General features: G+C 35.2%; 1 protein-coding gene and 1 non-coding gene across 3 annotated transcripts in view; both read left to right on the top strand.

Annotated features, from left to right (window-relative positions):
• The window catches only part of LOC135139276 (epithelial discoidin domain-containing receptor 1-like), a 466,539-nt gene that overhangs the window by 76,825 nt on the left and 365,671 nt on the right, over positions 1 to 24,043 (top strand). The window lies entirely within an intron of this gene.
• Positions 5,125 to 5,195, top strand: Trnag-gcc (transfer RNA glycine (anticodon GCC)). Its single transcript has one exon. It is a non-coding gene; the product is annotated as a tRNA-Gly (tRNA).

Genomic DNA, 24,043 nt, shown 5'->3' with positions numbered 1-24,043 from the left:
GTGGTTTCTACAGTCTGCTTAAAAGCATTTGTCTGTCGATCTCCTATTCCAATCTATGTGACCCCTGTTAAAGGTTATAATAATCTCCGAAACTATTGGCTTGATGATTGTTAAATTTTGACTGTATTTAAAACCAGTCTCGGTCCACAGTTTTCTCTATATTATACAGGGGAAGTTAAAAAAAAGCACACAGAATCCGAAACTACTTGGTGTAGATAAGCTCAAAAATTACCTAACCGATTACTTTGAAATTTTATGGGTATTTTATTTATCGGTATTAACCGAATTTGTTTAATGATGCCTATTTAAAATTGTGTCATTTTAATGTCTGTTTTCTGTTACTTCAGAGTTCCGTAGGTGTACGTAACGAAATATTACAGGAAACAGGAAATGTACATACACTTAAATATAAAAATCTGGAGGTATGTGTTGTGTAAAGAAGAGAGAAAGTCTAAATAATTATAGATTTTTTTTCACGAATGAATTGGAATGAGGTGAAAATATAGAAATAAGTGAAACGATTATGATGCAATATTTTCTTAAAAGGCGGAACGCTCTAAAACCTTTGATTCCGAGTTATCTACCCAAAACTTGATTCTGTAAACAACAGTGGATGCATTGATCGATTGAACATTGCCCTCAACCGTGAGATTCTAAATATTTACACAGACTTAAATCGACATAAGTTGGTACATTGTTGACTTACAATTTATAGGACAAAAATATTAAGTCGGAATCTATTTTCCTTTGACTGTAGTGCTTACACACGTTGCTGTGACTTCATCATAATAAGATTTTACACAATTACCAAATACGCTATTATTACTATAATATAATAATAATCCAGTTGGCAGATGACTAGTTTCGTTTTCTCGATGTTTTGTTTAAAATATCAAACAGTAGACCTTCCCTTTGCGTCTGTCGGTTTGTCGTGGATGATGAAACGTTTGAAATTTGTGTAATTATCTCCATCGAAACTTTTTAAATTTTTAAAATTTCCATAAATAAACTTTATTTTAAAAATACAAAATAATATGTTTCTATATCTCTAGTTTATCTGTCTCTGTTTTTAACCTTATGCATGTAAACTTGTTGTAGAGATGAGGGTGAACATTGACTGTTCTCTCTCAGTCACCTCAGCATGCTATGCGTATATTGCAAGTGAGTTTTTCTACAACAAAATGTTTATGTCATCATCAACATTTAAGCAAGAACAGCGGCATCAATTTGAATAGATGCAGTGTAATTGTAACAATATATATACTAAATTTTTCGGGAAAACGGGTGACCCGTTCTTGATTTGGTCAGTAAAATAGATTGCCTCATTCATTAAATCATTTTTTTGAGTCACCCTGTATAATTAATTCTAAAAAAAAATATGTGATTGATGAACTCCAAGTATAGACTGATCATATTTTAGACACGATTTACCGTAAAAAAATTGAGACGACGTCATCAATTTTTGGAGGAGATGCACGGATAAATTTTGATTAAGGATTTACTATTCTTACGATACCCTTAAAACGTTTAAATAAGATTCCATAGCATTCCATTCTGTAGTTCAAAGTTAAATTGCAAAATTCTGATTTTTTTCAAAAATTTGGATGTCTAGGGTAAAAGCTGAACACGGATTCATAAACCATAAGTGTATGAATACGTTATTTTATAAAATTTGACAACCATAATCTGTCTAACAAAATTTGACTGACACGCAGACAGACAGCATACAGACAGACGGAAACGGCATACCTACTTTTTCGTACTCTACGAGTCGTGCAAAGTTGAGAAAACATGAGAACCTGATGGGCTCGATTACAATAGTTCCTCAGTTTACGCTCGGGAAATAAAAATTCCATTTTGAAAAGTAAATTTTACCGTTGCTAATGAAACTTAGGAAAGGCTTTTTTTATTATAGTAGGAAACTAATACTTACTGATTTAGTACTTAGTTCCCGAACAATGATAAATAAAATAGAAAATGATTAACGTCATTGCAAAATTTATTATAAGTAAATCAATAGATATTTTTTTATTTACAAAAAAATGGCACAAGCAAATACAGGGTGATCAAAAAATGCCCCACTAACGGTATAAGTCTAAGTTCTAGAAAAATTATAAAAAAATCTGCTATCCTACTTAAATTTGATGCTCACTTACAAAAATAAAATAAGTACGATTTAGACAGACAGACTGAAAAAAGGTGCAAAATTAGTCACTGTTGTCAAATTCATTCAGAACATTAGGTAAGTTTTTTGTGGCAATGGATAAGGACAAGATTCCTTCAAAATTGTTTTGAATAAAGAAAGTCCGATCGATTTCATGTACCTAGCAATAAGCAGAAAATTAAAATAAAAGAAAAGTTAAATTTTGAAATTTAAATTATTTTTTCTTTGCTAAATAAATAGTCCTCAACAACGTGTCATGGATTTAGGGCGCCATTTTGTATCACTCCGTTTATTTATGTTTTGGAAAAATACAGCTTTTGTTTTAGAAACATATCGTTACGTTTTACAGGTGATTAAAATCGGCGTGGGTAAAACTCAACCATTTATTTCTTAGTAATTCGGATTTAAACGACTAATTCCAGAGCGACTATGTACAAAATAATTCCGGCGCACCATTCACTGGGTTTTCTCGACACTAGTTGGACTCGACTTGTTAACTGAATTCAGCTCTCATTGTCTGGACTACACAAACTGCTCCCAACGGTGGTTTCTTTTTAAATAGCCGCACAGTTCTTCTAGAAGATCTCCGTCACCACTTCTAAGCTTATTCTGGAACACCCGTCGCGACATCCGCTTCCAGGCTCTTCTCCGGCTGCCGTCACGGACAATGAGTCATCGTCGCGGTTTATACTAGAACTCATAGGCGTCGTACCGGGGCAGCGTATGGGTTTATTTCGTAACAATATGTATGTTATATGGAGAATGATATTTTTACATAAATTACATCTAAAAGTTGATTCTGCACATTTTATGTTTTATGATATTAAAGTCAAAGATAGTATTGTCTTCATACAATTTTCATATGATAAATAAAATGTATCCATTTAGTTTTTACATATTCATTAAAAATAGTTCTAAAGCACACTTTCGACAAACTTTTATTAAATAAAAATTTAAATATTTTTTGGACTACCTTAAGCATAAGTATACTTCAGTTTAAAAGTAAATGAATATAATTATGAAACTAGTACGCTTCTATGTATGGTACATATATTAATAATAATTTTATGATATCCAAGACACAGCATCTTTTGTATGAAACTATATTATACCTTTGAACTTTAGTTTAAAAATGAGGGATTTGTATTTTCAAACCCGGATTTACTTCACAATTTCTAAAGTTGTTTATAACATATAACATAACATGGTTGTTCTAGAACACATGTGATAAATTATTTATGCGAGTAAAAAATATTTGTTGACTACTGGTTCTTACTGGAAAATGGCTTTTAGGCAAGCTGCTTCCAGATAACCAACTTTTGCTTGAAATATATTAAAAATTCATTTTAATGACGAAATCGACAGAAATCACACACTAACATGAGTAAAGATAATTTTTCTTTAAATAAATACAAAGTTCCATCAATTCTGCCTAGGCTGCAAAAGTTTTTGCTGCCGACCAAACAACCAATGAAATCGACCAATCATCATACAGAATCATGAATAACCTGTCAATAATTAAAATAATTTATAATTTGGTGAATTCGATGAAAGTGTTGTTATGATTGACATTTTATAATTAATTACAGTCATATTTTTGATCAATTGGCTCGTGACATGACATAAGTTGAAAATATCGTGAAAAAAGTGAGGGTATAAAAGGTAACAACATTTAAAATACTGTAAATAATTATATTTGTAGGAATTAGGTACGTGAGGGAATCAAGGCTATTTTTGAACAGTTGTGCTGGAACTGGTTGTCCTTTCATGACTCATTTAGACTTTTTGTTTCCACCGTTGCCATGGAAACCGCGCCTCCAGTCGCTGTATTTGGCTGGAATCGGGTCACATTTGAAACAGTGACCGTTAGCAGTAATTCAATTACGGGAACTCATTTTCATTCTGCGGGAGTGAAATTGTTTGATTTTAAATAAAAATAATGCATTTAGTTGAATATTTAATAAAAAATCGTCTTCTGTCTTACGACGATAAAATTGTAGTGAAAAATTTAGAGAGAGCCGCCCCCGATTTATTAATAAAAAAAAGTGTTCATGGCAAAACCAGAGACGTAAATATTTTAATAGACATAACACGTATGATAAATTTGATAAATTTTTGTGGAATTGCGGTTGTGAAAAAAATTAATTGTTTTGTTTTGTTTGTCTCCTCAATAATGAATTAAAACTAAAGGTATGTGGACAAATACTTTTTTATTTTTGTTGAATGTATTTTTGTTTTATTTTCGTCACCCAATTTCGCCTATTAATTGGTTTACATATAACAGCCTGTTTAATTTCTTCATATTTAACTCATCATTCAAATTGTGTCCCCCGTTTCAAAAGGTTACGAGCCGCCGCTGATTTCAAATAGCTGGAATTGGAATATTAAACAAAAAGAAAAGCACTTTCGATTAGTAAATATTAAAGCAAAAGTGAAAAGCTGTATGGACTCTGAAAGAAAAAATCAGGAGGTTATAAAGAATAACCATAATGGCTCCACTTTTTCTGCCTAGGCTGTTTTTGTATTTTTTCTGCTGCTGATGAACAGTAATTGATTTTTATAATATTTTTTTTATGTTTCCACATTTTCACGTCCAATAAATTGGACCGAATTTGACGTTTAAAGAAAAAATGCAGTTGCTCATCTGTAATTACTGGCCGTCCAATCTACAGATTTTCCAAGACAAATCTCACTTTTACTCCTAGTAAAACAAGTTTTTTCTTGTTAGGTAATAAAATGCATCAAATATGCAATTATCTTGGGATTTAACGTCACCAATGTGGATTGACTGTAAGAGTACAAATAATATGTAATATTATCTTTAGTTTTAATGTAAAAAGTGTCACTGTTTTGCTTATTTCAGGCAGACTTTAGTTTTTATTTAACCAATTTACCTTTTAATCCATTAATTTGCACATGGTGGACCGTAAATATGATCGTTAAAAGGATACTGAATGTAAGCATCGGTGGTTCAGTGGTAGAATGCTCGCCTGCCACGCGGGCGGCCCGGGTTCGATTCCCGGCCGATGCACACTTTTTTTTGCCGGAACTAGCATTTTCCTTTGCGAATAAAATGTCAACATCAACGACATCGGCAAATAAAAATAAAAGTGCATCCCCATTTCCTGAATTATCCCCATCTGGCGGAAACTTGACGTAATAAAGCCCGTCATTACCCTGTTGGCAGCGACGTTAATGCTCCTCTCATGAAGTTACCATTTATCAGTGCCTTTCCGCTTACAATTGTCACTCGCAGACTATGTTTCCGGGTATTACTAACTTGTATCCGCTGTTTCGTCGAGCCCTCGATGCTTTGAGGTCGAGTGCTTCGGTGCTTTATTTGTCGACTTTCAAGTCGAATCTTTGAAATTCGAACTGGAAGATGGCCGCCTTTACGGACGCACAGTTGCATTTAATTGAAACGAGAAGCAGTTTTGCTTCTTTTGCCAGCCGGAATCTTTGACAGAAAATTTCACAAACTGTTATGATGATCTTCGGTGGCCTTTGAAAGCAGTCCGATAGACTCGATTGTCTAGTAATAATGTAGACTTTGTAGGAGCAGTTTCATTGTCTTTGTTTTTTGAGGGTTGTTCTAGTTTTGTTATTTGATTTATTGAGGCGCTGCAGTGCTGAGGAACGCTTTGTATTTGTGTTAGGTGGAAAGAGATGTTTTAGTTTTACTGTTTTGTTGGGTTAGTGTCTTGATATTAATTAAATTTCTCTGCTCGGGTGGGTTTTATTTTGATATCTTCATCCACCAATCAACTGGAAAAACTGTTAACATCAAAAGTAATATAGTGACATGTGAGTTTTTAAGGCTTACCCTATTTATGATATACTTGACATCCGAATTTAGTCTTTGAAATCATGTCCTCAATCCAAGGATAAAGTAGGGTTAAATGAAAAATCCGAAATTAATCGTAAATATTATACATATTTATCATTTGATTCAAAGAGACGACCACTCTCAGATCCTGTAATTTCGAAAACTTAAATAACATCTATCATGCCTGTGGAAATCAAATACACGAAAGACAATCCAAGCTGTTTATATTTCTTTTAGAGATCAAATATACAGGGTTCGCCAATGTTCTCCTCGATATTTTTATAAATTATTATTTTCAGCCCTACAATGTGGTCTGTTTTTGAGACGCAACTTACAACTTATATTTTTTTAATTGAAGACGTTAATTTCCAGATGTCCTGGTTTTACGAACTTATTTCATTTAATTAACATTTAATAATTCCAGTTTTCATGAAATTTTCTAGTGATGCAAAAGTTCACAAAAAGTCCCAATAGAGTTATTATTATTATTGAAATATCTGTTATAATATATATTTTACCGATATTTAAAAAAAAATAGCTACCGTGTTCTTATGCCAATGAAATTGAACCTTAATATAAAGAGTGTTCACAAAAAAATCAAATATAATTCTCAAATATATCTCAGATTTTGACGTAGAACATCCTGTGTGGTATTATTGGATTTAAGATTCTATTATTCTTTTGCTTTATTGTTAAAATTTGTAGGTACTTAAAATTGACAGATTCTCTGATTTTTATTTTTTTTTAATATCGAGAAATCAGAATAAGATGCAGTACTAAAATACAAGATGTCCTATTTGAAAATACGAGGTGTAAAAGTTTGAAAATCACAATTTGGTTTTTTATAAACGCTTGATGCCCCAGATAAAAGTTCGTGGCCTAATATCTTAAGAATGGATAGAGGTGTTGAAATTCTGTAAACGGCCATTGCTTTTTGCTTGACTTGATATATATTTTGTAATAGATTTTGATAGCTACGAGTTTGCCATCGACTAGGCCCTTTATTACTGGTCCAATTTTCATAATAAATGTTTTGTACAATTAAAAAATTGAACCATTTTCGACAAATAACAAAGAAATATTGTAGTGATCCAAAATTCCTGACGGTAAAAGTTACTAGTAGTAATGTGATTGTGTTTTCACAGCTGTTTCGATGACAACTAGATACATCTCTTGATTTAGATAATTTGATAATCTATATTTTAATTTGCCGAGCGTAAGGAAGCATTGTAATCAAGTCTGTCGGGCGACTAACCATTTTCCTATTTTTTCGAGACCAAAAAAGAGGTCTCCTGTTTCCGCCTGTCTATTCGTCTCTCGTCTGTGTCAATTTTAATTAGACACATAATTTTCGGCTCAAATATTGTCAAATTTTGTATGTCTATTAGGAATATCGTGTAGATGGTAGTAAATCGCTAATCAAAATATATCTAATCCCACCATTCCCACCAAAAATATAATGATCTCATCTCCAATTGTAATCGTAAATAGTATTTAAATTTTATGAAGTACGTATTACCCTAGACGTTCGGATTTTTTGAAAAAAAATTGGAATTTAACTTTGTAAATGTACCACCGAATGCTCTGAAATTTTGCAGACGTTTTAAGGTTCTCGTAAGCACGCTAGCTATAATTTTTCCAGAAAAATAATTTTTAACTTTATAGAATAACATACTCCTGTGTGTGTAATTTATGAATCCGTGTTGAGTTCTTACCCTAGTCACTAATTTTTTAGGACAAAATCGAAAATTGTACAATTTAACTTCGAAAATGCAAAACGTTCCAGGTTATCAAAATTTGTCCATTTATGGCCCTCCAAATATGACGTCATCTTAGAATTTGCCTAATAAATACTCAAATTTATGACGAAGGACGAAAAGGACGAAGAACGAAAAGGACGAAGGACGAAGGACGAAAAGGATGAAGGACGAAAAGGAAAATAAGCACGAAGGACGAAAAGGACGAAGGACGAAAGACGAAGGACGAAAAGGACGAAGGATGAAGGACGAAAAGGACGAAGGATGAAGGACGAAAACGACGAAGGACGAAAAGGACGAAATACAAACGACGAAGGACGAAAATGACGAAGGACGAAAACGACGAAGGACGAAGGACGAAAAAGACGAATGATGAAAAAAAAGATGAAGGAAGAAAAGGAGGAAGGACGAAAAGGACGAACAGGACGAAAAGGACGAAGGATGAAAAGGATGAAGGACAAAAAGGACGAAGGGCGAAAAGGACAAAAATGACGAAAACGACGATGGACAAAAGGACGAAGGATGAAGGATGGAAAAGGATGAAGGATGAACAGGACGAAGGACAAATGACGAAGGACGAATGACGAATAACGAAAGACGAAAGACGAAGGACGAAGGACGAAAAGGACGAAAACAACGAAGGACGAAAATGATGAATTACAAAGGGCGAAGGACGAAAAGGAGGAAGGACGAAGGACGAAAAGGACGAAGGACAAAGAACGAAAAGGACAAAGGACGAAAAGGACTAAGGACAAAAGGACGAAATACAAAGGATGAAAAGGACGAAGGACGAAGGATGGAAAAGGATAAAGGATGAACAGGACGAAGGACGAATGACGAAGGACGAGTGACGAATAGTGGAAGACGAAAGACGAAGGACGAAGGACGAAAAACGAAGGACGAAGGACGAAAAGGACGAAAACAACGAAGGACCGAATTGATGAATTACAAAGGGCGAAGGACGAAAAGAATGAAGGACGAAGGACGAAAAGGACGAAGGACAAAGAACGAAAAGGACAAAGGACGAAAAGAACGAAGGACGATGTTCGAAGGACGAAAAGGACGAAGGACGGAAAGACGAAGAACGAAAAGGACGAAGAACGAAAAGGACGAAGAACGAAAAGGATGAAAAGGACGAAGGACGAACGACGAAAGACGAAGGACGAAGGGCGAAGGACGAAGGACGAAGAGCGAAGGACGAAGGATAAAGCATTAAAGACGAAGGATGAAGGACTAAGGATGAAGAACGAAGGAAGAAGGACGAAGGATGAAGAGCGAAGGAAGAAGGACGAAGGACGAAAAGAACGAAATACGAAAAGGACGAAGGACGAAGGACGAAAAGGACGAAGGACGAAAAGGACGAAGGACGAAAAGGACGAAGGACGAAAATAGCGAACAGGACGAAAAGGACGAAGAATGTAAACGATGAAGGACAAAAAGGACGAAGGGCGAAAAGGACGAAAATGACGAAAACGAGGAAGGACAAATGGGCGAAATACAAAGGACGAAAAGGACGAAGGACGAAGGAGGGAAAAGGATTAACGATGAACAGGACGAAGGACGAATTCGTTAAATTTATGAGTATTTATGCTACCGATTCCGTTTTTTTTGTAAGTACTAAGTTTAAGTAAGTACTAAGAAATTGATATTGAAAACACATTTTTGCGGTTGGTTATCTGCTTTAAATATATTTCAAATTGTGCGCACTTGTGCGGATTGCGCTCCCTGGGAACTTATTGTCACAGAACAAAAAAGACCGCAAAATCAATTTTTGTAATTTTTCAAGGAAGCATTGAAACCGGATTTGTTGAACTGTTTTACGGTTGACACTAATGCAACATATATAAGTGGATTACATATTTGTAATCATAATTTAATAATAATCTATCAAAATACATTAAAAAATATATGTGTTGGTAATTTGATATTAAAAAAAAAATTAAATCGCGAGGCTGACGCCTTATCTGCACGATATTTGCAAGCTCCTTCTTTAAACTAAAAACAATATCGTTTACCGTCTTCCAATATCTCTGTCCGTTCTCAAGATAAAAGCTGCGGAATGGACTTGTACTACAAAAAAATTACCCTACTGCGATCTTTTTTATGAATATTTATCAGACTTGGCGTCGATGTAATGAAATTTAAAAAATGAAATATGCTTGTGAGGAGGAAGAAGTGGCCAATTAGCACATCTTGAAATATACAAAGTTTTATTTAAAATAAAATTGAGAAACAGAAACCACTTGATAGAACTGGCAATTAATTTAGTTAATAATATTGCATCACTGCTAAAAGAACTGCACTATAGCTTTGATCTTTGACTTTTCCAGTAATTAATTAATGATATAGAGGTAGTCTTTTATCAACTCACCCTGTAAATTTAAAAATATAGACAGAAATTCAGTTTTGACACAAGTTTCAATTCGCCTTCAAATTTTTCTCCCGGTGAGAAAAGAAAGACAGTGGGAGGAACCGCAGGTGGGGTATCGATTAGACTTCGTACGGCAGATTTGTCGGGTTATAGACTTTTTCTTCTCAATAGTATTAGATCTGTTTTGATTGAATCTATTCTCGTTGTTTTTGTAATCAGCGGCGTTCGTTCGATAACTTCATCTAAAAGTTACAATATTCTTATGCCACTAAGTCACCATCCAACTTCCGAACATTGAGCTTTAGAAAATTAATATCTCAACAAGCGATTTTATATTTGGAGTCTTCCCAAGGCTGGAATTATAAATTAAAATGTTAAAGTAACGTTGCTTCTTATCATGTGATTAACTGGTTGCTGCAAAAAAAAATGAAATTTCCAAACACACACAAAAGTTGAATTATTTGTGTACTAATATGAAATGGAGCTAACTACAACGTTATTTTTAAAATTGAAACTAATTGTTACATTCCCAGTTGTTTTAATTAAAGGAACCTCATGCTAGTTTGTTTAGATGGATATGTAATCTCAATAATGTTATTAGTTATTGTGTATCTAGCTGTTGGCAGATGAATTTTAATTAAAGGTCATTATGGCTGTTGGCTATTATAAATAACTGATTTTCGTGCAACATGTAATTAAAACAGCAAAAATACGTTTGTGTCATTTCAAACGAAAATTTATATTTTTAAACAAAATTAATTAGCAGCAGAACTTTGTATTATCAATATGAAACATGAAATTTTCATAATAATAGAACAGGGTTTTTTGGTCCTGCATTTTATTATTATTATATTTGAAACTGGTCATTTCATGACTAAAAGTATGTTTTTTGTTGAAAATTAGTATTGGAATTTTTACTAAATGTAATTAATTAATTTTGTTGTTAATTAAATTAATTAGTTTCATTTTACTGTTTGTAATAGTATTTTAATTAAGTAGTAACATACAAGATCATTTTCTTAAAGCTGGTTATAAACTTTTAAAGACTCGACGTAATACCAACTTTCAAATTACGTTTTTTATCGCTACAATAACATAATTTAATGAGTTCATGCAGCTCTAAATTGTCTCATAAAAAAGTATTTCCATAAAAATATTAAAAATCTAGCTCTCTAATTGCAAAAAAAGTTATAATTTTTATTACTCTGGTCTTTATATCGACAGTTCAAAGCAAACGTATCATATAAAAGGGCTCAGATCACTGACGCATTCACTTAATAATTGGCTCAAAAAAAAAATATTAGCAATTTTGTTAATAACCAAAACAGGTATGGGTTAAATTTGCTTATGAATGGAGGTAGAACACAAACAATGCCTGAAAGTATTGACGGAGATCTAGCCAATAAAAAAGGAACCCATTTTCTCTTCCGCATCTCTCGGAAGGAATTCTGTTGTTTTAAAAAACTGCGAAAACTTGGCGAAAATACAAATGTATGAGAAAAACATTACAACCTCGTTAACAGAAACTAATTTAAGTTGTTCCGCGCAAGTTCCGAAAAAATAAGCACTAAACAAACGGTTTTATGGCGTCCTTCGTATTTGCCTCGGCAAACAAAAATAAATAGAAACGGCAACGGTAATAACCAAAAATAACAGAAACAAACTCGAGTTGGCAGAGTTATCGTCCGGAATCACACACTCGTGCGTGTCAAACAAAGCAAACTAATTTTTCATCTTTTTCAGTGCACCTACATTTTCGCAATTTATCTTTTTTTGGCGATAGGGCGTAAATTAGTTCCACCACAAACAGAAACTTTTCCCTCGTCATTCAGCCGGGAGGAGTAAACTTGTAAAGAAGCTAATTGAAAATCGAATGCGGCCGATATTGTTCGAGGGAGCTTTCGGATGCCTCAAAGTTTCAAATTAAAATGAGAGAACTTTTTCGAATTTATATTCTTTTAATATTCCGCCGATGTATTGTTCTGATGACAGCAATTCACAAACAGAACTGCTTTTATCGGATCGGTCGGAATGGGGTGTGGATATTACACCGAGTGCTGCACTTGTGACGCTTTGCGAAAACTCAAAGAGTAGGAAACTTAAATGACTAATTTCCAAACTAGTTCCCTTTGAGCTGAGAGGGACAAAAGCTGCTGCGGACACTGGAAAGGCCTTTGATTCTCCCGGATAATCGTGTCTGCGACATGTCAAAAGTATAAAACGTCGTCGTCGATGATTGAAATTATTATCTTTAACGATTTCTCTTCGCAACTAAAATTTAAGAAAGCTCTTCTCTTACGTTTTTTTTTTGAAATGTTGGAATTAGATTTATTATTTATTTATCATAGGAAAAAGGAAAACGTTGTTATACCTCCCGTAGCGAGTCCTCTTAAAAAGTATTTACTTAGTAGGATGACAGGCGATGGACAGTTAGACGGAAACGGTTTTCTAGAAGCTATGAAACGTCAGTCATTCCTCAAATTGACCCTATTAAATACTTCTCTGGGGCACGCTTGAAAAGTATGTAAGAGGTGCTTTGGAAGATTATTTTCAGTTAGTAAACAAGGTGCTTGAAACACATTTTCAGCTGTAACTTTAGATATTTTTCGGAGGAGTGTAAAATGAAGTGAGGAGTCCCATTTTGGTGGATTTCGTTGTTGATTAAATTACAAATTCGTTGTGTCAGCCCGATAAAACTGTGTTTTTGGAATAATTCCGCATCGTTTGGATAGTAATTTATGTAAATATTAAATGTTGTTTTATGAATTCGATTTTTTAAATATTTGTGTTTGTTTAAATGTGACCAGTTTGTTAATGCCAGTAATTTTCAGCGTATATGCATTCGTTATCCTGTTCCAAAAAGTGTCATTAATCATCCTGATGGTACAATTTCGCAGTTTTCTCTCATTTAAAACATTGCAACAACAACAATCAAACAGTCCATAACCAGCACTGATAAGCTCGTTTTTTTGGCCGCGACAGGTGCGTATCATCCAATTTTTCACATGTGACAAAAAACGCTAAATTCGTTTACCGTCACGCAAAATTAAACCGTTACGAGTTAATCTCTGGACAAACATGAAAGGGACTTTTTTCTATTAATCTCTTCGCACACGTCGCCAACTTTCGATTAACGACTCTCCGCTGCTCCGAGAACCATTCATTTCGTTAGTCTAGATTGATTTCGTGAACCTCTCCTGCTTTGTAATGTATTCATGTAAAAACCCCACGCGGCTTTTATACGACACCACGCCGAAGTAATTTATTTTTCAATCGAATTAGACACAAACAAAACTTCATATCCTGTTACAGCGGCAGTCTGCTTAACGAGATGCTCTCTCGAGCTCATTGTTCGTTCCGTAATTATATTTACACGTTTTCTTTGAATGAGGCAGCGATCTTTGATAAAATGTTTAATTTTTCAGAGCATCGCGAGCGCGCTCTCATCAGTGGATTTGCTTTTTCAGCGTTTTTGCTGCCGGGACATGGGCTGAAGGGTGTTTTGTGCGTGCGAGAATGGGTTGCAAAAAAATTCGTTAAAGTTTTCTCGGTTGGAGGTAATTATTTATCCCGTAAATTGACTGTCTACGCGAGCTTTCGCCTGGCAACAAAGAAAGGAGTCGAAAAATAATATTGCTCCGGTGATGGTAGAGTTTGGAGATATCGTCGCTAGGGAGCCACGAGACAAACTTTGGAACGACAAGAACGACAAAACATTAAATTCAATATTTCAAAAGCTGAGGGGGTAAGATCATATGCGACGCGGAAATTCGCGAGGCGGAGTTTTGTTCGATTTATCGTCAAACTCAACTTGCACAACAAGAAAACAATAGTTACTTGAAAAATTTACTTGTGGCAATTACAATATTTGAATTGTTATTAATTCAGTTCGGTTTCTAAGTTGGTAGTAATTTTGGGTGCGGTTTCATAATTTGTTGAATACAAAATAATTCCGGCGCAACTTGATTGAATTCATTCACTGGACTCGACTCGCTGACTGAATGATCCTCTGGTTCGACGGTGGCCTCCATACATTCTTCTGGATGGCTCGCGATCGCCGCTTCGAGGTTTTTCTGGACCCCACAATCGAGACTTCTGATAACTCGCTCCAGACTTGTCTGTATGCGAACGCTACCCGGCCGCTGTCACGGATGATGAGTCACCCATCATCGCCGCATATACTAGAAAACCCATAGGCGTCGTACCGGGCGGCATATGGGTTTATTTTATAGCAATATAAAGGGTTTGTTAGTTAATCTGGAAGTTGTTTGTGGTAAATTTATTACTATCAAATATCGAACCGTTTTACAAAATGTTGAAAGATAAAAGACGAAATTTAGTGATGACTTTTTGTGAATGAAAAAGATGTGGAATGATCAATTATATCCAACAAGCCCAATTACGTACCGCTCTCGCATGTGACATTAGTGTTTGCACTTTCGAAAGATTTGTAAAATTTTTTCAGGAACTATATTACAACTATATTAGAGGCCGCCAAATAGTGAACACTGAATTGGTTGTTGGAAGCCACCAATAAACCGCCTTGGATTGTGGTAATAATCGTGACCCGTCAAAATACCCCGTCAAAAAAAGCCCCGACAAAATATTTACATAAATGTTTAAAACTTGTTTATTTAAGCCAATAGTAAGGCCAGGTCAAGTCATATCAGGTCAGGTCAGGTCAGGTCAGGTTAGGTCAGGTTAGGTCAGGTTAGGTCAGGTTAGTTCAGATCAGGTCAGGTCAGATCAGTTCAGGTCAGGTCAGATCAGTTCAGGTCAGGTCAGGTCAAGTCAGATCCTAATTAAGTAGTAATGTTTTTATGCATATGTTACAGCTAATATCCGAAATCCGTTATTATGCATAATAACTAGACATTTTAGGAATTATGCGTAATAACTAAACTTATCAGTTATTATGCATAATAACCGGAAACATTAGGAATTATGCGTAATAACTGAAATTTTCAGTTATTATGCATAATAACGGAAACCTTTAGGTAATATTGATAATAACTAATAGAGGAACAGGAATTATGCATAATATTGTCCAAAAAGCTACCCACCCTGCCTCGCTTTCCCCTACATATCACATGTACAGTTGATGTAAAAAAAAAAGGGACAAATTACAGTCCCATTGCTTTTCATTGATCTATGAGAACCTGAATTGCTCATCTTGTCCCGTTTTTTTTAAATCAGCTGGACATGTTATAGACCAGTGCCGAAGCCTTCGAAAATGGTAAAAAGTGAAAAAAAATTAGAACAGGATGATACACATTGGAAAAGGAAGAAAATATAACAAAAATAAAGGGAAAAATAATTCACAGGCGATCTGAGGTCCGGAAGGGGAAGAGGGTGAGCTTTTAAGGGTAGAAAACGGTTTATCACGATTTTCGGCAAAACTACAAGTCCTATCGCAAAAAGTTTAATGGCAAAATTGTAGGGAATAAAAAGATCTATAACTTTTGAATTTACACTTTCTTTACATAACCTCAAAATTTATGCGAAAAATGCAAATAACCGAGTTTTTGGTTTTTTGTTTTTATCTCCCACAAAAAATAATTTTTTAACGAAATGTTTTTCCCACAAAAAATATTTTTTTTTACACCTTCAGAAAGTAGAGATTTCAGCGAACAAAAGGCATACCGATTTTTTAAAAAAGCAAATATTTTGACGTGAGAATTTTCGATTGAAAAAATTAGGGTGGTTTTTCGATATTAATTCAAAATAAGGGGGAAAAACAAATATTTTAAATCAAAAAAATTACAGCGAGTTTGAGACATAAATAGGTAAGTTTTCAACAAATTTCGTGAAAAAGAAAACTTTTTTGTGGGAGATAAAAATAAAAAACCAAAAACTCGGTTATTTGCATTTTTCGCATAAATTTTGAGGTTATGTAAATAAAATGTAAATACAACAGTTATAGATCTTTTTATTACCTACAACTTTGCTCTTAAACTTTTTGCACTAGGACTTGTAGTTTTGCCGAAAATCGTGATAAACCGTTTTCTACACTTAAAACCTCACCCTCTTCTCCTTCCGGACCTCAGATCGCCCGTAAATTATTTTTCCCTTTATTTTTGTTATATTTTCTTCCTTTTCCAATGGGTATCATCCTGTTCTAACTTTTTTTCACTTTTTACCATTTTCAAAGACTTCGGCACTGGTCTATAACATGTCCAGCTGATTTCAAAAAAACGGGACAAGATGAGCAATTCAGGTTCTCATAGATCAATAAAAAGCAATGGGAATATGACGTTTATATAACTGTAATTTGTCCCTTTTTTTTTTAAATCAACTGTACATGTGATATGTAGGGGAAAACGAAGCAGGGTGGATAGCTTTTTGGAAAATTCCTGTCCCTCTGTTAGTTATTATCAATATTACCTAAACGTTTCCGTTATTATGCATAATAACTGAAAATTTCAGTTATTACGCATAATTCCTAATGTTTCCGGTTATTATGCATACTAACTGACAAGTTTAGTTATTATGCATAATTCCTAAAATATCTAGTTATTATGCATAATAACGTATTTCGGATATTAGCTGTAACACATACATTATACGTTTTTATATAAAAAACGACAGTACTACGAGTTAACCAACAACTGTGTGCATTTTACGCATTTTCAAAGGAGTTAATTTTGGTTCAGAAATTAGATAGCCTATGCAGATATGACATGTTTTCTGATACGAATTCCTTTTCATTAATAAACGATTTCAATTTCAGTTCAGTGTTGTAAAGGGATTAAAAAACTAAAATTTCCATTGAAGAAACAAACCACTCTAAGAAAATCCATCAAACACCTTGGTACATATTTATTGTGTGCGATATTTTTGTTCACTCGTGGAGATTTTTAGATCTGGGGCTATTTTGACGGAGATAGTTTGTCGTGAAACTATTTGGTCGAAGCCATTTTGTCGGTAGCTATTTTGTCGGGGTAGTCTCCTCTCCCATTGCTTGTTTGAAAGGAAAAATGTTTTATTTTAGGAATTACATATACACGAAGATATTGTGTGATAGAACTCCGGTGAAGGTGACGCTCTGTAGTTTCGCCTATATCGCGTAGGGGTGGCGTACCTCGGTGCCAAGCTTTTTACCGACTAGTGTCGCTGAAAACACAGTTAGGTTTATGCGATCAGCTTCACGCCATCGGGGGTGGTGTCTTCGGTCGCGAGCGGCGGTACTAGGGCGCTAGCTTCCTCTCCAGGGAGGGAGCACCGGGGATGCTCTAAAGTCGGAGACATGGATTTCCAGGTGGTTTGGTGTGTGCCCGCGGAAACAAGAATTAAAACAGAGGACAATTAACAATAATCTGATTTTTATTTCCTGCTACCAGCTACAAGGCTAACATAATTTTAAATCAAATTACAAATGGGTTTAATAAAACAACTGGATGGCGACTTCTTTCAGGACTTGCTCCTCCTAGTCCTGGAAGCGGCGACCCTGGAACGAGAAATTGCGCGGAGACGGTACGGCGACCCGGAAGGGGAGCGCGGTGGCGGAACGCGACGCCTGCTCAACGGTTTCGCCATCTTGCTGTGACGAAAAAAAAACGGTGACGGCGGTACGGTTTTTCGCTCGGTGGCGGCGATTCGAAAACGGTACGCAAACAGCCAGAAAAACTAAAACGGTACGGTAATCGGTCGGATTTTGTAGTTATGCTCTTCACACAAAACGGGCTCCAGAACAACCTCGAAGCGGTGATCGCGAACTCTCCAGAAGGAACGCATGACTGTTTAAATAGGGACCACCGACGGGAGCGAACAGTCTAGCGTAATCCAGCCGAGTCGATTAATTAGTACAAGTCAAGTTTATTCAGAATTATTCGCTGTTACATTTTCGCTGTAGAGTTAGTCATATAATTTAGTACTACTGTTGTTCGTAAATCGTAAGACTGGTGTCAGATGTGGGATTCAAGATTAATAATCTGTTTTACGAAGATTTACGGGCTGGTTGGAAAAGAATTCTGATGGTTTATGCCGAGAGACCAGGGCTCAGTAGGTATGGCTATGCTCGCACAGATGGACGCAAGAAACAAGGAAATGGATGAAAAAATGGATGCAAGAATGGAAAAATGAATGAAAAAGTGGACCCAAGAGAAAGAATTGAACCCAAAAATAGATAAGTAAAAAGATGACATAATCACCAGGCTCACCGAAAAATTCCAAAAATAAGAAGGGGAAGCAAACAAGAATGAAATAGAGATGATTAAAGAACTAATTAAGGAGGTAAGAACACATTTTGGGATTATGAAAAATGTTGTCAGACAGAATAGTTTCAATGGACGCAAAACTAAAAGAGGAAGTCAAGCATCAATTAAAGAGTGTCTTGGGGAAATTAGCCAAAGTATATTTCAATAAAAATATCAGAAAAATATCGGGAATAAATAGATTTGGATGTAATAAAAGTGTGGCAAGAAGAGCTTCAACAAATTACCGACGATGTCTGATCAAATGTGTTTATCATACGGAGAAAATAATAATGGATGCTTACTAACAGGGAATTATTGATGAAGTTAGGCTATTAATATTTACGGTGAATAGTGCTGAAAGCGACGATGTTAAACAGTAGAAACGATATCTAAACTTTGAGTTTATTATGTTGTTAGAATTTTCGTTTTTTACGATAAAATTCTGAGATAACGTCAAATAATGAATGTTAGACACTGCGAAGTTGCATTTAAAATTTTGTATCTGATAGAAGTCTGCATTCATTTAGCGTAAGTTCCTACTCGCTTAACTTTCTAGTTACTGTAGATACACAATGTACACCGATTTATAAAAATCATTGAAAAGTAGCTCTTTAAGCGCTATTTTAGAACGGTATGTAGTACCAAAAATCAAAAATCGATGACTTGCCTGCTATATCTTCGCTGTATAGTTAATCGTGTAATTTTGTATCATTGAAAAATAAATTGTTGAGTACCCACGCCGATTTACTTCCCGTGAATCGTAACACTGGTGTCAGAAGTGGGATTCAAGATTAATAATTAATCGGTTTTACGAAGATTTACGAGCAGGTTGAAAAATAATTTTGAAGATTCATGTTGATCGAGACCAGGGCTCAAACTTCAGCAATGGAAAAACAAGTAAAACAGATTATGGCTGTGCTCGCACAGATGGACGCAACAAACGAGGAAAGGGACGAAAAAATGGACGCAAGGATGGAAAAAATGTACGAAAAATAGATAAACAAAAAGATGAGATAATCACTAATCAGTAACCACCAGCCCAACCGAAAAATTCCAGAAGGAAATGGAAATAAACAAGAATGAAATAGAACAGATTAATGAACAAATGAAGCACGTGAAAAAAAATTTGAAGATATCAAAAATACTGTCGGACGGAATATAGTTTCAATGAACGAAAAAGTAAAAGAGGGAGTTGAACATCAGCTAAAAAGTGAGTTAGAGAAATCGGTCAAAGTACATATATCTTGATAAAAATATCAGAAAAACATCCGGAATAGATTTGGATGTAATAAAAGTGTGGGAAGAAGAGCTTCGGACGATGTGTGGATCAAATGTGTTTATCATACGTAGAAAATAATAAATGCTTACTAGCAGGAAAGAGTTACTGACGAAGTTAGGACATTAATATTTACAGTGAATAGTTCTGAAAGCGACGATGTAGAACAATAGAAACGATATCAAAACTTTGCCACATCTATTTATTTTTGGATTAGAGAGTTTATTATCGTTTTACTTTATTCTTTTTTTATTTAAAAAAATCATGAATATTAACTCTTTATGCGCTATTTATTTTAGAACGGAATATCGTACCAAAAATCTAAATAATTCATACTATCAGCACTGTGATCCACACATGTAAAAATTTTAATGTTAGTGGTAACAATGTGATAATTAATGCATCTGGAAATTGTGGTGTGGAATACCAACAACTGTTTATTTAACGTTTATTTTCTGGACATGTTTAAGTTAGAAAAGGCTCTAACCGCAATATTGGTACAATTACCTTTATAGAGTGTGTTTTTGAAAGGTATGCAAAACAAGAAACGGAAAATTGGGCATGAGAAGAACATGTCATAAATTCAAAGTTCGCCAAAAATTATGTACATCTTACACCTAATTAATAATTATCATTTGGGCAAGAAACATGTGGATGTGGGTAATGTTTTTTGTGACATTTACATAGTGGAAAAAGTTGTATACGGCTTTCCGAGATGGCCGAATTTACCAGACTTTTTGCATACCTTTCAAAAACACTCTGTATAGTAGAGATGAATTCCTTTACGTTCGTAAATCCTCTATTCTTCTTTGGCATGTCTACAAAATTGTACAATTTAATGGGACAACTAAATTGTTATTATTATTTCAAAACTAACCATTTATGTTTATTTCTGTGAAAAATCACTATTAAAACTTTATTGAACTATATGCTGTTTGGAGAATTGGTTGTGCTTCAAGGACAAGGCAAGTCCTCTCTCAACAACTTAGCCCAATTTTTTCTTAGTAGTTGCGTCTGTGCGGTTCGCTTGTGAACTTTCCCGTAAAAATGTCGCTTTTTTCGGTCTCGTTCTCGCGTGCTCCCTCCGGGTGTGTCTTCAGCCGGTTTTAAAGGATTGTCCTCGCCACGGCCGATACAATCACGGCGTCGGCGTTCAGCGTCGTCTCGACAATGTGGTGATTACATTTTGCGCGAGTGATGTGTAAAGCCGTCGGCTCTAAGAGGATCTCTTGGCCCGCCGTGAATGCCAAACTAACACCCCGGACTCGGTCAATTCTCCACCGCAACGTATAGATTTATTCCGGGACCGGGATCATGTGACACACTCCCGACGCCCAACAATGGAAACAAGGACTTTGCGTTGATCCGCTTTGCGGCTCCCATTCTGACGTGCTGACACTCATTTGATCCACGGAACAAAACTCTTCAATCATGACTCGGCGCGTGAAATTAATTTCGCAGAATGCGCACGGGACACGTCAAAACAAAAATGTGACATGGGTAAGTGTCAAAAAGACGCCCTGGGATTGGACGCGAGGATTTGGCGCTCGTGTTTATGCAGCGATGGATCGTCCCAAAGAGAGGGAGAAGAGGGAACGGAGAAATTGGGGCTCGGGTTGTTTATTTGTAAATATGTGGGCAAGACGATGTGTTGCGAGTTGGTGGGTGGTTGTGCAGGAATTCGGGACTTGAGAAATTGAAAATATTATCAGTGTTAGCAGATTATGTGTTGTTTTTTTGGTCTTGGGGTTATTTTGAAAGGGAACGGGATATACTCTTTAATCCTTGGTTGTCAGTAAACCAGGAAATAGTGAAAACCTCCACTAATCAAATGTCACCATAGGAAACCCAGACTAATTATGAAAGAAAGATTTATCCTTCATCAAAATACCACTACACTTAATTAGGGCAGCGTCCCTTAGTGTTAAGTTAAATCCACTCACATTCCTATGCTTGCTCTCAGGATTAACGTTGTGTCCAGTCAGGATACTATCTGAAATGGTTCTAACACCTTAATTACTTCATTTCTGTGCTAGTAGGAATCGAGCGAAGGGCTACTTTAATGTTTTAGCTCTCAGTCTCCTGTTTCCATCTGTCGTTCGTCTGGAAACTATTGAACCAATTATTGTCAAATTTTGTGTGTATTTTAGGAATAACGTGCTTCGTGAATTTTATTTAAATTTCATACATTAGCATAATTTTAGACTTGTGGTTGATGAATCCGTCTTTATTTGTTACCCTAGAAATTTTTAAAGGTTTAAAGGAATAATATTTTTTTTAAGACAAACACCATATTTTATAAACACGTGCGTTGTACATTGTACATTCTGAACGCTGTAGTTTTTAAATGTTGAAAGTTGTTGACAGATAATCTCCGAAACTACTGGACCGATTGTTGTCAAAGTTTGTCCGTAGATTACAAATATCATATAGACGATGAAACACCAACCAAAATTTGATTAGTCATCCCCACCAACAATTTGATGACGTCATCTCAAAAGTTACTGCATATAACTTTGCCATAGTGACCCTTTTAAACCAACTTTTCCCCTTATTCCGGATTCATGACGTAGAGCAATGTATGAATCGTCTATCTCTACGATAAGACACGTAAATTTAGCTGTCCTGTTTCCAAGAATGAGCACTCATTTACGGCCAGGATATATTTTAACCGAAACTAGAAAGTCCATTACAACTTTATGTTGTTCTAAATCTGTTAATTTGAACTCTTCGAATTCTCTCGTTGGGTTTTTTAATTTGACGGTTGTCCGCCATCATATATTGTTCAAATGTCTTCTATTCTATGTTTCAGTCAAGAATTCATAAGACTTATGTTCTCAAAGATTTACAAATTTTAAAGGCCTATTATTAAATTAATCTTTCTAAAAAAGTATACAACCTGTAGTACAATGCAGCTTGTTGTACCAAAGACAGTAATTGGAATCTTCCGCTTAATGATGTATTCACACTGGACCATGAAAGCGCAGCAAGTTGAGCAGAGGTAAACGATGCAATAAACTTTGTGCTCTTTTGAGTCTGGAAGTAGGGGATGGTGCCCTCGTTATAAAGCCAAGCCATTATTCGCTCAAAAAATGCACTTGTTACTCTGCAGTGTCAAGTTTCCTTTGATATTTTAATATACATCGCTTTGGCTGAGTCACGTCAAAAGACTAATGCACAAAAGATGAACAAAGACAAATCCAAAATATTCTATTTATTTACAAATTTTGCTTATTATAATTGCTATTTCCAGAGGATCAATCTCGTTTTATCTTTGCTCGAAAAATGTGTGGCAGACAATCATTTGGGGACATTTGTATTTTCGTCAGTCATTCATACTCAGGTGGAAACAAAGTAGAATTGATTTTTTGTCGGTGTAAAAATATCGTGTCTATTTTGTACATGATGAAGTTGTTATGCGTAAGTCCTTGTCTGTAGTACAGCATATTGATGAAGGCAGAATGTGGCTTAAGTTCGTAGTGATGGCTTTGGTGGGGTTGAAAGTGTCGCATCGTGTGATATTTTCTCGTGTAAAGCAAGCATTTTTTCTGTCATGTAAAAAATGAGGTGTCAGCCACAAACACCCGTTGATGGAAAGAATATATTTCTTTTATCCTTTCGGCATGACGATATGGAAATTCGTTTCAATATCAAGCGAAATAGCATCATCTTCTAAAATTCCTCGTCATTTATATTTCATATGAGATACACACAATAAATAATCTCATTTGTTCGGTAAACGTACTAAGATACAAAGCGGTGGTGCTAGCGATAAAGTAAATAAAACTGCACGCAAACATATTTATCTTCGTTCGCGCTCCGCAGACAATTTATTTTAACACGAAAAATATCAAGGAGTGTCTATTATTCCATTAACCTGATTCTCCCGACCATTTTCATAACTGAATAAAAATTCCGAGGAGCACTTTGGAATACAAATTAAAGAATACTCGCCTGAATACAGCAAAGAGATTATTTCAAAGATTTCTCTTATCCATTTACGCGAAATTGAAATGGAAATTTTTAATGAAATCTCTAACTGATTATTGCAGTTTTCTACTCCTTTACTTGCGCATACCGATCCCGCAGACTTCCCCTATCTCGCCCTTCAAATATTTACTTCAAATTAATAACAGATTTTCGAGGGGACATCGTCACCAAATCCTCAAATTATATGTTACTTGTCACAAGTTTAATTCCTGGACGCACCTAATCCTCTTTACAAATTCGCAAAGCTCATGGCTGCGCAAAACATATAACTTGAAATTCTATTTGTGGATTATGTTCTTTAAGTCCGTATAAATAATTTCTTTTGTGTATTTAAGCTTTAAACGGGAGTCCCATCATACAGACAAAGAGTAGCTAATTACACTACATTTCCCCGGGCAAAATTTCCCTCCAGTTCAGACTTTATTTAATCTACTTTGCTCTCATATGCAAAAATTGAACCTCAA

This window comes from Zophobas morio, unplaced genomic scaffold (assembly GCF_036711695.1).
Source record: "Zophobas morio isolate AGI-343-1 ecotype UQ-CSIRO unplaced genomic scaffold, CSIRO_AGI_Zmor_V1 ptg000031l, whole genome shotgun sequence".
In the NCBI taxonomy this organism is placed as follows: domain Eukaryota; kingdom Metazoa; phylum Arthropoda; class Insecta; order Coleoptera; family Tenebrionidae; genus Zophobas; species Zophobas morio.
The sequence above is the reverse complement of the archived record's forward strand: the minus strand, read 5'-3'. Positions and strand labels throughout refer to the sequence as shown.